We start from the raw sequence: 15,343 nt of genomic DNA, 5'->3' as shown, positions 1-15,343 counted from the left end.
CTCCTCCGGCGGTCGGCGAGGAGGTGGTCGATGAACTCTGCCACCCAGGAACCCGAAACCTTCTCTTTCCGTGATTCTTAAGGATAGGCCTTAAATCCAAATGGTTTGGGATAGGCTTAAAACAAAAATATCCAAAACAACTTTCAATCGCTGGATTCAAAATTGCAACCTTTGGAATCAGGAGGCAGATGCTTACATCCGTCCACATCCACAGCACCCTAGCAAAACCAAAACCTACTTGAAGGTAACAGCACTCACTGTTGCCCCTAGTGGCCGGTTTCCACACTCCAGACGTCCTCAGACATGGACGGATGTCGAATACTGACTCGTATCACGGGTAACCTAGCTGTCCTCTCTGCTTTCGTCGTGTGTGTGTGTGTGTGGCGCACAGTACATGGCATGACTGTTGGTGTGGAGTGGTGGATTTTAAGTACTGTATGTTGAAGAAGCCTATTGGATACACAATATGTCAAGGCAAGAGAGAGCCAGGGAGAGGGAAGGAGAGAGAAAGTGAGTGAAAGGGAAAGCGAATGGGGGAGAGAGAGAGAAAAAAAAATAAGATCATAAAAGGGGATTACAGTGCAGTTAAAGGAGGCTGGATGTCAGCCAAGGGTCGGGCCCCTTTCCAGCTGCAAATGTACAGGGGTGGAAAGAGCTACACAAACTGCACTGGGTAACCAAGGAGGTATGAGGCCCACAGGAAAAGGAGAATGAGACTCAACACCTAAGGATGGATGAGATCAGATACAGAGGGATGAGATCTCATTCCACCCAGTTTACCACCATTGCATGTTAATGCTAAGCTTTAAAAAGGTTCAATGCAGCTGTTTTTTTTTTATCTCAATATCAAATCATTTCTGGGTAACAATTAAGTACCTTACTGTGACTGTTTTCCATTTAAAATGATCAAAAAGAAACAAAAATAACATCTTAAACAAAGAGCAAATTCTCAAGCGAGAATTTAGATAGGACTGTCTGGGAGTGGTTTGAGAGGAAAAACAAAAAATGTGCTGTTTTTAGGAGAGGTTTGGAACTCTTTTTCTTATTGGTCTATTAACTATGGTGATGTCACCATGGAATGCCAAAACTCCCTCCCAGCAAAACAGGCTGAAAATTCAAGCGGTCTTTTCAAACAGCTCTTAAACTAAAAGGGCATTATCATAAATTTAGACAATTTCACAGTATTATTCCAACCAAACATATATAAAACTGCAATGGGCCATTTAATAGCTGGTCGATCTATCCACATGCTCTTTATAAGCTGAGGCAATTAGTCTGGCTATAGATGTATCCCCTATTCAAAGAAAGCCACCTCGCCCCTCCTGCTCTCCCCACTCAAAGTGCACCTTCCTGGTGTTTCCCCCCCGCCCTCTCCCCAATCCCTGTGTAACAACTGAATTAATGTTTGCAGACCGGGTAAGCCCTGTTCAGGCTGACATTTGACTTGCGCTAGCTACATAGCCTAGCCTTACTAGCCTAGAGCACACTCAATAGGCTACAGCCTGGTTAGGCTAAATTTCATCACCTTGACTGACCTATTTAGTGTAGCCTACCTAGCCTAAGCGCTAGTGGACTCTTACCTAACAGCCCGGGCTACATCATCAACTTGACTGACATGTCCTATTTAGCCTAGCATACCTAGCGAATAACAGCTTCAAACAGCACCGGTGTGGCGGGATGAACCAAGATCCTTTTCTTCCCCTTTATCAGCACCTTCTATTAATAGTACCGTTGCTGTGATGTTTGAGTCCAGTATGTTCCACCAAACACAAGCCGGACCACATCCCAGAGGCATGTCTGGCAGCTAGCGTGCTCACTGAAACACTAATGTATGGACGTGTATGTTGTACATATGCAGGGCAGAGGCAGATACCAGGGGGAGGAAAGGGGGCAAGCTGAGAAGGTATTTCAGAAACATAGCTAGCTGTTCAAAGGGTCTGGAGGTGAGGGGCCAATCCAAATAGAAGAGTTTACAGACAGGCCAAGGGGTTATTCTCAGACGTTTGCTGAGAGGGTTGGATACTGTAACACAGGGTTCCCCAACTGGCGGCCCGTGATTTTATTTGGCCCCTAAGTTTTCTGAGCAAACAACAAAATTATAAAAGATCCCAGAATGGTTCCACGCGCACAAAAAGCTTATTTCTCTTACATTTTGCACACAAATGTGTTTGTTTAGGACAACATTCCACAATCAACAGCCTTATCCACTCTATGCGAAGGAGATGTGTCGTGCTGCATGAAGCAAATGGTGGTCACACCAGATACTGACTGGTTTTACTTATTTTGCACCATAATTTGCAAATAAATTCATCAAAAATCCTACAATGTGATTTTCTGGAATTTTTTTCTCATTTTGTCTGTCATAGTTGAAGTGTACCTATGATGAAAATTACAGGCCTCTCTCATCTTTTTAAGTGGGAGAACTTGCACAATTGGTGGCTGACTAAATACTTTTTTGCCCCACTGTATATACAGTATATACACTGTATATACAGTATATACATACATATACACATACATACACACACACCCGTTCAAAAGTTTGGGGTCACTTAGAAATGTCCTAGTTTTTGAAAGAAAAGCAAATCAGCTCCAAGTGATTTTAAAGTAAGATATGTGATTGTATACGAATGTAAGGAAGGGTTGAATTTATGATGTTTTAGTCAAATATTATATCTGTTTGGGCTCCTTGCGGTCAACTTGCAGTCTACAAATCATTTGTGATGATCTTCTGGCCTCCTGACCATCTGCTCAAGAAAAGAATTGGCCTGCGTCTAGTTGATGATCCCTGCTGTAGCAGGACAAACACACACACACACACACACACACACACACGCACACACACACACACACACACACACTGAATCAGCAGCAAGGGACACACACTCACTCTCAGGGGTGTGGCACCGACAGTGGCACACTTTGCACCCGGCTAACCTTGGCAGGGATTAAATGAAGTGCTTTGCCAAAAGGCACGTGGGGCACTTTATTGGCTGAAGGGTTATGCAATGATAACACACCGGAGCTGGCAGGCAGAGCGCAAAAAGAGAGGGCGGAAGAGCGAGTGAGGGGGGGTCCAGAAATTACAGGAACACCATTAACCATGGGCCTGTCCTCCTTTATAGCGGGCTCTGGCAGGAAGGTGGAATGGATAAAGGATCATGAATAAAGGATATTATACCACCAGACCCACGGTGACAAAGGTCTAAGTTTAATGAGAAGGTGCAGAACATGGCTGACTGATCTGGAACACTTCCAAATACCAAAGTTAGGTTATCCATTCATCTCTCCCCTACCAGTGTGTGGGGAAAACAAATACGGATGTGTGATTTTGGTTTTTACTATCCTCGTAGGGACCAGAAGTCCTTACAAGGATAGTGAAACAAGGAAAATATGCCGGTCCCCACAAGCAAAAATGCTATTTTAGGCTTAGGGGTTAGATTTGGGGTTAGAGTTACAATGGGATAGGGTTAGAAGATAGGTTTAGGAGTTAGGGTTAAGGGTTAAAGTTAGGGTTAGGTTAAGTATTAGGAACAGAGCTCCGAGTGCTAGATGCACCTTACAATGACAATGCAAGAACCCCTGGGAGAATGCACTCTGCTTTGTGACAGGCAGGATGAGGAACCCGGACCCACACGCACAAGCCTCAGGGAACACAGGTCACCATAGAAGATTAGGGTTAAGCACCACCTCAAAAGGTTAAGGTGAGGCACCCCACCCCAAAGGTTAAGGTGAGACACCCCACCCCAAAGGTTAACGTGAGGCACCCCACCCCAAAGGTTAAGGCTAGAGTTCAGGCCAAGAAGAACAGGAGACATGCGAGGGTGCCGACAGTAACAGGGAGAGAACCCTCAGAGGCCGTTATGTCCTTCCTTCCAAAAGGTCAGCTACGGTTGCAAAGAAGGGTCATCGGGCGAAAGCAGCAGTTGGCCGCGCAACCGCCACCTCTGACAGGTGACTTCAGTGTCTGGCTTTCTTTTTTTCCCCCGACTGTTAGATGCATCCCTGCAATGATCCATGCATGAATCAGTGGCACTCTGCTTGACCGTCAACACACCGGAGAATGAGAGCCCAAGTGTGGACTATTCGGCCCCCCATTGTTCCAGTCTAGATGTATATACCCACCCAGAAAGGTCAGATGGAGAGCCGCACCATTGTTATGCCCCCAGCCTGCTTTGAGAGCAAGCCACTGAGCCCGCAAGCCCTTGTGTGCATGTCTGTCTGTCTAGCTATCCGTCGGGTGGCCCCTCCCTCGCCGCAACCTAAGTCCGAGCTCCTTGAAACAGCCCGCAGCTACGTTCCTCTGCATCACCACGTTGACCCTCACCGAGGGAGACTGGGGCGACGAGGAGCAAGACTGACCACGCAGCGCGCCCACACACACACACAATGTGGCCCCTTAGGTCCAAAACACTGCCTTTCCTGTGTCTGCACATGTCTGTACATGTCTGTACATGTCTGCACATGTCTGTTGTGTGGCTGAGTGGAGCAAGTGGGAAGGAAGGTGAGTAAGTAGAGGAGAAGAGAAAAAGAAGGGAAATGGAAAAACACAACAAGCAAAAAAGAAAAAAACTCAGGGCAAGCACCCTTATGGCTATCACCTCGGCGGAGGAGTCGAGCTGCAACGCGTTTCGTCCTTCTCCTACTCCTCAGGTAGCAAAGACAGGGGGGGGGGGGAATACATCTATCTACAAAAAAACTCAAACTAAATAAAGGTGACGGTAAAAAAAAGTTGCCAAATTGGCCCAAAGTGCAGAAGGTCCACTGTGAAGAAACAGAAGAAGTGGTGCTAATCCCATCCAGTAAGAAAACAATTAGAGGTTGGAGAAAGCAGCTCTTCTCTCCTTGATGGTTGGGGAAAATAGGTTTTTGTTTGGTCCCCTCAAGGATTGTGTGTGTGTGTGTGTGTGTGTACAAATGTCCACAAATAGATAGTAAAACAAGGAAGACAAGGAAGTGGGGGACATTTCCCAGGTCTCCATGAGAAAAAAAGGGTTAGGGTTGTAACCCTATTTTAGGGTTAGGGTTACAATTAGTATTGGAGTTAAGGGTTAGGTTTAGGGGTTAATGTTTGGGTTTAGGGCAAGGGTTAGGCTTACGGTTAGGGAAAATAGGATGCTGTGTCTTGTGTGTGCTTTTACGTGTTCATCTGCCTGTGTTATCCACTGTGCCAAATGAGTCGTTCCCTCCCATGGCTTTGCCTGGATATACAGAAAACCTATCCCACATGCTCGTAACAACTCCAAACAGAAACTATTAACCCCTGTGTACATACCATACGGGTTACTGGATGTGTGAGTGACCCTGTGTGTTAGCGTGGCCTCTCTCTCTCCTTCCTCCCTCTGTGTGTGAATTAAAGCGCTTCCCTCTATTCTTCTTGCGGCGCTGTGAACTACAGCAACCCTGTTTACTGGAGGGTTCCACAGCTCATTTGTGTGGTGAGCGTGTTGGAGGGAGGCTGAGGAAGCGGAATACTTGTGGCTGTCAACAAAAGACACGGAATGCCCTCTCTAAACTAGCTAGCTAACGATGCCCACCGCTAGCCTCCAGTTGCCACATACGTCCCCTTATCTCTGCCCTCTCCCTCCCACTTTTCCTTTATCCCCCCCCCCTGCCTTCTCTTTAACTTGGGTTACTAGTCTGGTCTTGATTACAGCGGTGTACACTGTATACAAAGCATTGTGACTCTGTTTATTGCAGTTTGGACGCAACAAACACGCTAATTACGGATATCCTAGCTGTACAAAATAGCCCAAAGTGACCCTGACCACAATGTGTCTTTTCTTGGTGGGATCAAGCGTTTGAAATCAAGACCAGCTCTTTGCACCATCACTGCACTTTTCATTATTACTCAAGTAAGGAACAAAGTGTTTCGCCGAGCCCTCAATCCCTTACACACACACACACACACACAGAGAGAGAGTGAGCCAGCATGTTCTTACGTCTCAGGGTTAAATTACCCAGTTCTTCCACGATTATTTCTAGACTTACTGTATTACTTATCTACAGAGGGTGTTACTTATAAAGATTCACTGTTAAACAGCAACGGACCCTCTTTTGTCCTCAGCTACACACAATACGTACTTATCCATGCTATGATATCCTTATCTCTAATCCTATAAGGCTGAGCCCACACAAAGTCAAAAGGAAAACACACATCGCAATCGGGAGTAGGGACACTGAAAGCAGAGTGGTCCAACCAGGTCCCACTCTCCAAACAGTTCCTTTTATTCTGTTCAAAGACAAGACTAGACTGATTGTATAGCGTGGTCGCCCGACTGTTTAAGCAGGGTCTCAAGTTCATATCACTCCCTCCCGGCTGCACCTGTTTTTTTTGGGTTGTTTTTTTTTACTTCAACGGACACCGCCGGAGGGGAATGAAAGAGAGAGAGAGAGAAAACGTTCCCATACATCCATCCAGAGTGAGACGTGTTTTTATGCAGAGCAACTTTGTTGGCGTGGGTTCTTATTGAACAGGCAGAATTGTTGGATTGTGAAAAATATGACAAATTCAATGTATGCAATTGTGCAACAAAAATGTGATTTATGGATACTAAGTAATGTTAAAAAATAAATAAATAAATATAAACTCACGAACAACCACGAGACAAGATCATAGTCTTGATTAGCATAACAAAGCAGGTTAAAGTTTCCGCCAGCATTTCTTTGAGGTACACTACATTATTTTGTAAAGCGGCAGAAGGCAAATTATTTTATTTTTTTACTTTGTCAGCCGAACAAAATAGCGCTATTGTTTATGTTATATGACTGGAACTATTCATCTTTCAAAGATATATTAATAATGACCTTTTGGAAATGCTCCACATTGTCAGGAATTACCGTTGGATGATGGATGGGGAGGAAGGTAGACTAATGTTTAGGAGCGTTGGGACAGTAACCATAAGGCTGACGGTTCAAATCCCGAGATGTCTAGGTATAAAAATCTGCTGATGTGCCCTTGAGCAAGGCACTTAACCCTAATTACTCTGGATAAGATCATCTGAGTAGAACACTTGGAAAAGAAAAGGAGAGCTGCACACTCTAGGAGCTCATTTAGACAGACAGACAGACAGACAGACAGACAGACAGACAGACAGACAGACAGACAGACAGACAGACAGACAGACAGACAGACAGACAGACAGACAGACAGACAGACAGACAGACAGACAGACAGACAGACAGACAGACAGACAGACAGACAGACAGACAGACAGACGTGGTCTTCATCCTCTGTGGAGATGGAGGAACCTTCCTGAAGGACAACCATCTCTAGAGCACTCCAACAATCAGGCCTTTATGGTAGAGTGGCCAGACGGAAGCCACTGCTCAGTTAAAGGCACATGACAACCAACTTGGAGTTTGCCAAAAGGCACCTAAAGGACTCTCAGACCATGAGAAACAAGATTCTCTGGTCTGATGAAAGCAAGATTGAACTTTATGGCCTGAATGCCAAGTGTCACATCTGGAGGAAACCTGGTAACATCCCTACGGTGAAGTATGGTGGTGGCAGCATCATGCTGTGGGGATGTTTTTCAGCGGCAGGGACTGGGAGACTAGTCAGGATCGAAAGAAAGATGAACGGAGAGATCCTTGATGTAAACCTGCTCCAGAGCGCTCAGGACCTCAAACTGGGGTGAAGGTTCACCTTCCAACAGGACAAAGACCCTAAGCACACAGCCAAGCCAACGCAGGAGTGGCTTCATGACAAGTCTCTGAATGTTCTTGAGTGGCCAAGCCAGAGCCCGGACTTGAACCCGATCGAACATATCCGGAGAGACCTGAAAATAGCTCTGCAGCGATGCTCCCCATCCAACCTGACAGAGCATCTACAGAGAAGAATGGGAGAAACTCCCCAAATACAGGTGTGCCAAGCTTGTATCGTCATACCCAAGAAGACTCAATGCTGTAATCGCTGCCAAAGGTGCATCAACAAAGTAGTGAGTAAAGGGTCTGAATACTTATGTAAATGTGATATTTTCATAAATGTTTTTATACATTTGCTAAAACTTCTAAAAACCTGTTTTTGCTTTGTCATTATGTGTGTAGATTGATGAGGGGAAAAAAACAATTTAATACATTTTAGAATAAGGTTGTACCGTAACAAAATGTGGAAAAAGTCAAGGGGTCTGAATACTTTCTGAATGCACTGTACATGCCTGTATGCCTATTTAAAATGCCTATAAATGCCTATTCAACCCCGGTTGCTTGTAGGGCTACAGCCTATCTGAAAGCAGTCAGGATATAATGCAGTTGGAAATTGACAGCAGAAGACCTTTATTCGATAATTTGGGAGCGTATTCATTAAACAAAAATAAAAAGATAGGCCTATTTTAACAATGACAAGTTTTTATGAGTGCGCCCCATAAAAAAATATGCACCGGTAGCCTATGTAACAGTGTTGCTTTCGTCCCTCTCCTCACCCCAACCTGGGCTCGAACCAGGGACTCTGTGAACACAACTGCCTCCCATGAAGCATCGTTACCTATCGCTCCACAAAAAAACGTGGCTTTTGCAGAGCAAGGGAAACAACTACTTCAAGGTCTCAGAGCGAGTGACGTCACCGATTGACACGCTTTTAGCGAGCACCGCTAACTAGCTAGGCATTTCACACCAGTTGTTATTGTCGGTCAGTCATAGCTGCACTACAGTCAGAGGCTCCATGTGTAGCAAGTAAAGTGGGATATTTCTAATCAATACAAAATATAGTTACAATTATGGAATTAAGTTGGCGAAATGAGAAGGAGTAGGCTACAATGATCAACCAACAGGTAGGCTGTTGTCCGCTTTGTGGTTCTAATGGCTGTCAATCTCGTGAGCTAGCATGGACGTTTCTACCTTGAGAGACAGAGCGGTATAGTGTCAGCAATGAGTGGTTGAAGGCCCCTCAAAATAAATGAGGTGTGGGGGCATGAGTGGTGAGGGCCTGGCTCCAAAAATCATTCTGACCCCAGAGCTTTTAAGTATTTGCAATTCAAGAAAAACATGCTATTGTAGCAGAAATTCTCATGTAATTGTTAGCCTATATAAGGCGGTAGGTAGCCTAGAGGTTAGAGCATTGGGCCAGTAACCAAAAGGTTGGTGGATCGAATCCCCGAGCTGACAAGGTAAAAATCTGTCATTCAGCCCCTGAACAAGGCAGTTAACCCACTGTTCCTAGAATTTGTTCTTAACTGACTTGCCTAAAAAAAAAATATATTACAAAAAAATAGCTGTAGCTTCAGTTTAACTTATGGATGTTCACAAAGAGGGGGAAAGGGCTGAATGGAAGTGAACAACTTCCTTTTGATGTGGAAAAACAAACAACTACCCCGCCGGAAAGGATACCAGGCTCTGGGGGAGGGCACTCGCCATGACAACCAGGCACCAGCAGCTGTTCCAGAGCTCATAAGCCCCTTATGAAGAGGGCCTCAAAGGACGGGTGATGTGGTGTCAGGGCAACCCCAGCTAGTCCCATGGTAGGGTGGGTATTGCTTGCCCATTATGCCCCACTTCCATAATGTAATGAGTTTCACACATTGACTTTAACATTGACACTTAAGTCCAATCAAAAAGATACCATTTCAGCCTGAGACCATATGAGATTAACAGAATAGAAGATCATATTTGCATTATACTATGTAGTCTGCATGACATTGTACATAGAATGAAAGAGACTTGATAATGGCTCCATGGCACAACCCATTTAATAAAACAACTGTTTCTGATATTTCCCATAGCAGACACAAGCTTTCATTTCACTTAAAAGGCTGCCGTTGTTGGTCTTTTTCTGGGCTAGTCTAGTGGCAACAGGAAGTTGCAGCGGTAACAAAAGTTACGTTTGAACTCGACGACTGCAGTGTCTTAGCAAACCGTGGGTTCACGGACTCAACCAACTTCTTTATGACCCATGTCACACGGCCTACTCCGCAACCAAAAGAAAGTGAAAACATGTAAATTGGTTGTAGGCAGAGGAGAAGCATAGTGTCATCTGTCATTGTGCTTTATGTTAAAGCACAGTGTGTACTGTGTCAATATGACATAGCAGATTAGGTGCAATTAATGCCATACCTCCCATGGGTTTGTAGACTAAACAAAGTAGTCATTGTCCTTCCATCACCACTTTGTGGCTTACTAGGCCCCATCTCCAGACGTTAACCTCAACAAAATGATCTTGAACTAACCGTGACCCCGGACCATCCCAGCCAATCAGCTCAGGTTACAATAAAAATAGAGCCGTGAAAGTGAAGCTATCATAACAAAGAATAAAATGACTCAACGCTACACCGTAAGCACTCCATCTACCAACCAACAGTTTACTCTTCATCTGGTGCTCTCTGGTTGACCCATCTTTCTTTACTGCTCTAATACTTTTGTTGAGGTATTTCCTGGACTGCTGACTGTGGGGAGAGGCAGACAAGCCAACCACTTCCCTCTGTTCAATGACGGAGCTGACAAATAAAACCACAATACTAGTCAACAGCACCCACTGCCTTGCCTCACTCCAACCTAACATTATAGCATTATAGCATTGCACTATTGAGCCTGCTCTGCAACCTAACATTATAGCGTCGCACTATTGATCCTGCTCTGCAACCTAACATTATAGCATTGCACTGTTGATCTGACACTGCAACCTAACATTATAGCATTGCACTGTTGATCCTGCTCTGCAACCTAACATTATAGCATTGCACTGTTGATCCTGCTCTGCAACCTAACATTATAGCATTGCACTGTTGATCCTGCTCTGCAACCTAACATTATAGCATTGCACAATTGATCCTGCTCTGCAACCTAACATTATATCATTGCACTGTTGATCCTACACTACTCAGAACCTTCATCATTGTAACCACTTGCTCTGCATGCACAGGTCAACTAAATTCCATATGGCAATAATACTTTCAGTACACTGCAACCAAAATGTATATTACAGGTGTATTACCAATATACAGTGCTTTAGGAAAATATTCAGACCTCTTGACTTTTTCCACATTTTGTTACAATACAGCCTTATTCTAAAATGGATTAAATAAATAAAAATCCTCAGCAATCTATACACAATACACCATGATGAAAAAGCAAAAACAGGTTTTTAGAAATGTTTGCAAATCTATAAAACATAAAAAACAGATACCTTATTTACACAAGTATTCAACCACTTTGCTATGAGACATGAAATTGAGCTCAGGTGCACCCTGTTTCCATTGATCATCCTTGAGATGTTTCTACAACTTGATTGGAGTCCTCCTGTGGTAAATTCAATTGATTAATCATGATTTGAAAGGCACACACCTGTCTATACAATGTCCCACAGTTGACAGTGCATGTTAGATCAAGAACCAAGCCATGAGGTCGAAGGAATTGTCCGTAGAGCTCTGAGACAGGATCGTGACGAGGCAGAGATCTGGGGAAGGGTACAAAAGCATTTCTGCACCATTGAAGGTCCCCAGGAACACAGTGGCCTCCATCATTCTTAAATGGAAGATGTTAGGAACCACCAAGACTCTTCCTAGAGCTGGCCGCCCGGCCAAACTGAGCAATTAGGGGAGAAGAGCCTTGGTCAGGGAGGTGACCAAGAACCTGATGGTCACTCTGACAGAGCTGTAGATTTCCTCTGTAGAGATGGGAGAACCTTCCAGAAGGACAACGATCTCTGCAGCACTCCACCAATTTTATTTGTATTATTTGACCTTTATTTAACCAGGTAGGCCAGTTGAGAACAAGTTATCATTTACAACTGCGACCTGGCCAAGATAAAGCAAAGCAGTGTGACACACACAACACAGAGTTACACATGGAATAAACAAACATACAGTCAATAACACAATAGAAAAATTGATATACAGTGTGTGCAAATGTAGTAAGACTAGGGAGGTAAGGCAATAAATAGGCCATAGTGGTGAAATAATTACAATTTATCATTAACACTGAAGTGATAGATGTGCAGAAGACAATGTGCAAGTAGAGATACTGGGCTACAAAGGAGCAAAAAAAGTTATAATATGGGGATGAGGTAGTTGGGTGGGCTATTTACAGATGGCTGTAGCATGAATGCCAAGAATCATGTCTGGAGGAAACCTGGCACAATCCCTACAGTGAAGCATGGTGGTGGCAGCATTTTGCTGTGGGGATGTTTTTCAGCAGCAGGGACTGAGAGACTAATTAGGATCGAGGCAAAGATGAATGGAGCAAAGTACAGAGAGATCCTTGATGAAAATCTGCTCCAGAGCACTCAGGACCTCAGACTTACCTTCCAACAGGACAACAACACTAAGCACACAGCCAAGACAACGCCGGAGTGGCTTCGGGACTAGTCTCTGAATGTCCTTGAGTGGCCCAGCCAGAGCCTGGGATTGAACCCGATCAAACATCTCTGGAGAAACCTGAAAATAGCTGTGCAGCAACGCTCCCCATCCAACCTGACAGAGCTTGAGAGTATCTGCATAGAAGAATGTGAGAAACTCCCCAAATACGGGTGTGCCAAGTTTGTGGCGTCATACCCAAGAAGACTCGATGCTGTAATCGCTGCCAAAGGTGCTTCAACAAAGGACTGAGTACTTACATAAAGGTGATATTTCATTTTATTTTATACATTTGCACAAATTTCTAAAAACCTGGTTTTGCTTTTTCATTATGGGGTATTGTGTGTAGATTGATGAGTAAAACAATTTAATACATTTTAGAATAAGGCTGTAACGTAACAAAATGTGGAAAAAGTCAATGGGTCTGAATACTTTAGGCACTATATCTCTCTTAAATAAGAGAACCTCTTAAATAATTATTATTTCCTGTCTAGAACAACAACAACAAAAAACTTACCAGAAACAATTGGATCCACTTGATTTCCAGGTGAAATTTCTTGTTAAAATGTCACAACCTGGAATAGAAATGACAATTACATTTAAATGCCACTGAAGTATGTATTTGTGTGGATATATCCCCATAGCTTTGGTTTAAATGTCACAGTCTCTAAGCATTGTAATGCAGCAGGAAAAAAATACATCTGTGTAAGTGTCTTTCCAGTAAAGTATAGACTTAAAATGCCCATCTGAAAAATGAATTTCTCTCAAGTGTAGAGTCAAGGTTCAGAATGCATCCGGTCCAAAAATATCCACTGGGATTACAGTGAGCCATGTGGTGAATCATACAGTTGGAGATTCAGGCAACCCAAAGACTGGCATCACTCCCACTGTATGCTAAATGCATCCTAAGTCAGTTCTACTGAAAAAATACTGTAGCTTGCTTCCTCCATTGTCCCAACTGAGAGAAGAGGTGAGTGTACAGGGAAACAGGTTTTTTTTTCTGGATCAAACAGGGTCTTCAGTGGTGTCCGTGGCAAGGGGCTTGTTTGGCCTGGCTGAATTTTAGAAAACACTTTCTCAAATTTCTCCATGGAGGATTAAAATAAAATTAAGTTTGGACTTAAACGACCTGAAAAAACATAAAACCTTCTTTTTAATCGCTCAGGCGGCCTGCCCAAGGATTTCAATGGAAGCAAAATCCCTGGGAGAGAAAGAGAGAGTAAGTAATGCTAACAGCGCCAATAGTGACAGATGGGCAGGGAGTGGCGATACACTCTGACTCTCCCACCTGAGAGGCACGAGTGAGGGATCTGTGTCACCACTACTCCATCCTCCGGCGCCGGTCCTCTCATTGTCTCTGACAGATGCTCCACTACAGTCCAACAACATTCACTTTGAACTGCACCCTCTCCCACTCTTCTCCCTCTGAAAACACACATCAAGCTGTTTCTCACCAACTACAACCGCTAGCTATTCGCTAACACATTCCTGCACCACGCTACACTGCACATACAACATGCTAACTGTTCCATATAGCCCAGTGACTTCACATTTTGTCACACGATGTTCAAAATATAAAGAATGCTCTTTTTCCATCAAATGAGAAAACTATTCAAGATGAACGCTAGACATTCACCAAACTGCTCACTGTGCCGTAAGGGGGATCCTCGCACATTTTTTCATATGGTTCGATGATAACGTGATAACCTCACGTTGGCAGGCTCCTAATTCCTTAAACAGACAGCAGTGCCTGCTGTCATTCATGGGCAATATTCACATGAAAATATCTGTAGCACGTATGCATGGTGCTAGTGTAGAGCAGACAAGGTGACCCATGGTCATGGCCAAAGATAGCTCCTTGTGCTGTGCATTTGTGTGCTACGCAAACATGTCAATGACCTAATGCCCATACAGGCAGCAAAGCTCCCACTAAACCTATCCCACTCCCTCCTCCCCATTTCCAACCACCAAAACCTGATATCTGCACCTGTGGAGTCATAAACACTGCACTAGAACAGGGGAAAATAAAACCCTCCCTCCCTTCTGCCTTTCATTCTGGTCTACTGTACTAACATATCTCACAGATATTTTATTTTACCTTTATTTAACTAGGCAAGTCAGTTAAGAACAAATTCTTATTTTCAATGACGGCCTAGGAACAGTGGGTTAACTGCCTGTTCAGGGGCAGAATGACAGATTTGTACCTTGTCAGCTCGGGGGTTTGAACTTGCAACCTTCCGGTTACCTTCCGGTTACAAGTAGTTCTCTCTAGCAAAAGGATTAGTGGCCTCAGAGACGCATAGAACGACAACTGTTGAAAAAAAAATCCACACGATTAAACAGCTCAATACGCCTGAGGTATGAAAGGTCAAGTGTCCTCCAGACGCACTATACATTCAATAAGGACAAGAGTTAGCTGAAGAAACTTGATGTCGGTGATCCGTGTGTGTTCTGGCAAGCCAGGGACAGGCACCAAGTAGTTGAAGGTTCAGGAGGGGTGGAAATCAGAGGGAGCTGCAAAGGTTGGGGTTTGAAGGGGGGGTCTGCTGGTCAAAGCAAACCTCTACAGTGAATTTCATGTGGCCAGCTTTCCTCAAAAAGGCTTTCCATCTTAATCCTCCAGCCAAATGGAGGTGTCTAACCTAACACTTAGCCTATTGCTCGTCTTAGGTACATTTGTTCAGTAATGTAAGTGGATGGTGCAGCCTGCAAAGGATTTATACAGGATTTACGTTATATATTATATTCCCCAATCGTCTCTCAGTCCACTGCTCTCTGCTACTATAATAATATATCTTCCCTGCCACTACTGGATCATTGAGAGCAGCAAACTTGTATTATTTTAACAAATTAACTTACATAAGAACAATTACGGTGCTTGTGCAACTCAATAAATACCCTTTCAACTTTGAATAACCCATTTTTTGAAATTCTGAATGTACCTCACATATCAACATGGATACAGTGGCCGTCTATACCATGGCCTGATATCTTCAATAGGTTCAGACTGAGTATGAACGTATATGCAGATATACATTTTATCATCAGTATCTGAT

General features: G+C 43.9%; 1 protein-coding gene across 2 annotated transcripts in view; it reads right to left on the bottom strand.

Annotated features, from left to right (window-relative positions):
* LOC112223551 (thyroid hormone receptor alpha) overlaps nucleotides 1-15,343 on the bottom strand; it is a 162,563-nt gene that overhangs the window by 120,689 nt on the left and 26,531 nt on the right. The window contains exon 2 of one of the 2 annotated variants that reach the window (XM_024386627.2): nucleotides 12,805-12,862. The exons of the other annotated variant lie outside the window; for it this stretch is intronic. The gene's annotated coding sequence lies outside the window, so the exon portion shown is untranslated. The remainder of the gene's footprint in view (nucleotides 1-12,804; nucleotides 12,863-15,343) is intronic. 2 annotated transcript variants of the gene reach the window in all.

This window comes from Oncorhynchus tshawytscha, linkage group LG24, assembly GCF_018296145.1.
Source record: "Oncorhynchus tshawytscha isolate Ot180627B linkage group LG24, Otsh_v2.0, whole genome shotgun sequence".
Classification (NCBI taxonomy): Eukaryota; Metazoa; Chordata; class Actinopteri; order Salmoniformes; family Salmonidae; genus Oncorhynchus; species Oncorhynchus tshawytscha.
The sequence above is the reverse complement of the archived record's forward strand: the minus strand, read 5'-3'. Positions and strand labels throughout refer to the sequence as shown.